Genomic DNA, 3,088 nt, shown 5'->3' on the forward strand with positions numbered 1-3,088 from the left:
TTGAATACACCCTGTTTTTTTTAACTAAAATGGTAATCATTTTTCTATATATTGAGGTTCACTAATAGCTTTTTCCAGACCTCTTCTCTTAATTCTATAGGCATAAAAAATGACTACACATCTTCATTTTGCTATCTCATAAGCATATTTGAGTCTCCTGCTGTAAAATTATTTCATATTATTTATCAAAGTTTTTGCATGCATTGTCAGGTTGCCACATCAAAAACAACCCAGCACTCTGTTGGTCAGATAAGATTATAATATAACTGAAATAGTTCCTGTCATTCAGAACTTTTACTGTGCCATATATATATATATATATATATATATATATATATATAATATTATATATATATATATAATATTATAACTTCACTGTATTACAATTGGCTAAATTGTGAGCACATGCTGTATATTTTACTGCCTGGAAGCAAAAGGCTAAGTGCAATATAGACTGTATTTTGAAGGTTTGTGTGAGTATGCATGATGTTAACACACCATTACCATAATGAATAGAATTGCCAAGGGATGTGAAGATAAAATAATAGTTACCTTTACTTGAACTTTACCTCAAAGAAACTGGAAAATTGTAAGATTTGTGGAAATATAAACCACCCAAGAAAGAAGTGGGAAAAGGACAAATTCAGTAGAACTATAATAACATGTTTAATGGTAAGCTATTATTATTTGAATTAATGTGTGCCAATAGACTTAAGTAATCAAAGTATCCCTGTCTATTTTTGAACTGAGAGATTGTCATATATAAAAGTTGTTAATTCTGCAAAAGTGCAGTAAAATATGGCAAATATCTACTCCAAGATTCAATGGTATGTCATTGGAGATGTTTTGTGAGCTAATCCCCACTTAATACACCCACATAACAACTAGTAATGAACCCATACTACTTTAGAATACTTCTCAGTAATGGCTAGTATTAGAAATAAAACAAGACAGTAACTTTTGGTTTTTTGATGACACATTTTTTTCTTACATGTATTTTGCATCTATCTTCAAGCAATCCTCTGAGCCTTCCAAGTACCCCCCCCCGTGTGTGTGTGTGTGTGTGTGTGTGTGTGTGTGTGTGTGTGTGTATATATATATATATTTGTCTTCTTATGTATTTGTAGCTTTAAAGACAACCAGGAATGCTCAATATTTTTTAAATGCTGACCCTGCAGATAAATTGCCTATCTGGTCTCTAAAGACATTTAATCTTAGGGGATCAGAGGATACAGATTCAGATGCATTCTGTTGTGATAATATCTTTGGATGTGAATTCTTTCATTTGGAATTCATAATTGCAATGTCCCTATGCTTGGGTTTATTCTCAGCATTCAACCCTTTGATAAATCTGTCTACACAAAACGGCAGCTGGTCCACTGGCAATTGAACTGCTTCTGGTGACATAATTTCAGGGTGTTTTTAGTTTCTGAAAGAGAGCAGCTGTCCAGAGCTCCATAAACATCATGCATGAGAAACTTTGCTCACATTTTCTCTAGGGGCAAATAGGCTATATGGGGTGAAAATCCGAGAGCATTTTCAGGTAAACAACAATCTTGTGTGCATATAGCGGTGGAAGCAGTGTCTAAATCTCAAACCTTAGTAAAATTATAAGTACCAAAAAGATAGTAAGTGCAAACCAGGTTTAACCAAAGTAATGTTCATTTTAATTCCCAAATGAGACCATTGTGAGAAAAGATAAATATATAAAACACACAGAGAAATCCAGGCAATGTGAATGCAGACACTATTACTCTAAATCAAATAGTTCTGTTAGCACACTCTAGGTAAAGCCTTAGGAAAATCTATTTCGCTTACACAGTGGGAGTACAATTTTCATCTGATTTGTTGTAGAAAAAGACCCTGCTGAGTTTATGGCAGCAAAAATGGAGTCTGACTACCGAATTATTATTCTAACCTTTGCTATTTTGAACATCATGCAAATGATTGAGACCCCTTTTCTCTGACTCAAGTGTATAGCCTGTTGGCAAAATCCCTTGAAAGAATCCTTTAGTATTAGAAGTATAGTTAAGTATGAAAGAGATGATCACACTCTTCTTAAGAAGTCTTTTATGGGACAAAAAAACCCTTATGTCCTGCCCTCCCCTAAATCACTACAACAAATAACTTCAAGGAAAGAAAGACACTGGGGGAAATAAATACCTGTATTTCCAAAGATACTTTGTTTTGTGCGAAGAAGATGATCTAATTATGATTAATAATGGAGTTATTCAAACCTACATTCATGACAATATGATATAGGAATAGAAGAAACCATAGTATCATTGTCAATTGCCTAGTTTTAATAGTGTACTACAGTTGCTTATATAATAATCTTTGCTGGAAACTGCATGATGGGTACAGAACATCTGTGTTCTATCATAGCAATTTCCTGTGAATATACAGCTATTTAAAATAAAAATGTATATACAGAAAAATAAATGCAATTAAAAGTAAAAGAATCCTTCCTATCACATTCATATGTCTGACTTATTATGCATCTGCTTTCAAATGATAATATAAACAGAAACACTTATACCTCTTTACCTAGAGAAGTTTTCTTATATACTCCCAGAAATTTTTAAAATCCTGGACTACTGAAGTCTCATTCATAGCACTTTCTTATAAGCATAAATTCATTGAGGTCATTATATGTTATTCTTTATTCAACAACTGAATCTAGAAAAAATACTGCATATCAAAGTCCCTTCTAAATATAGTTATTATAGGGAAAATATTACAAACTAATCAGTTCAAAAAGAGACAATCCCTTCTCCCACAAAATTCACTGATTGGTATTAACAGATGAAAACAAAAAGGAAGTAGATTAGAAATGTAATTTTAGTTAGTGGTAAAGCAGGTACATAGTAGATATGAGGTGTTGCATTAAGTCTTTTTTTTAAATTTTTTTAAAGATTTATTTATTTATTATATGTAAGCACACTGTAGCTGTCTTCAGACACTCCAGAAGAGGGCACCAGATCTCGTTGTGGATGGTTGTGAGCCACCATGTGGTTGCTGGGATTTGAACTCTGGACCTTCGGAAGAGCAGTCGGGTGCTCTTACCCACTGAGCCATCTCACCAGCC

This window comes from Mus caroli, chromosome X (assembly GCF_900094665.2).
Source record: "Mus caroli chromosome X, CAROLI_EIJ_v1.1, whole genome shotgun sequence".
Lineage (NCBI taxonomy): Eukaryota > Metazoa > Chordata > Mammalia > Rodentia > Muridae > Mus > Mus caroli.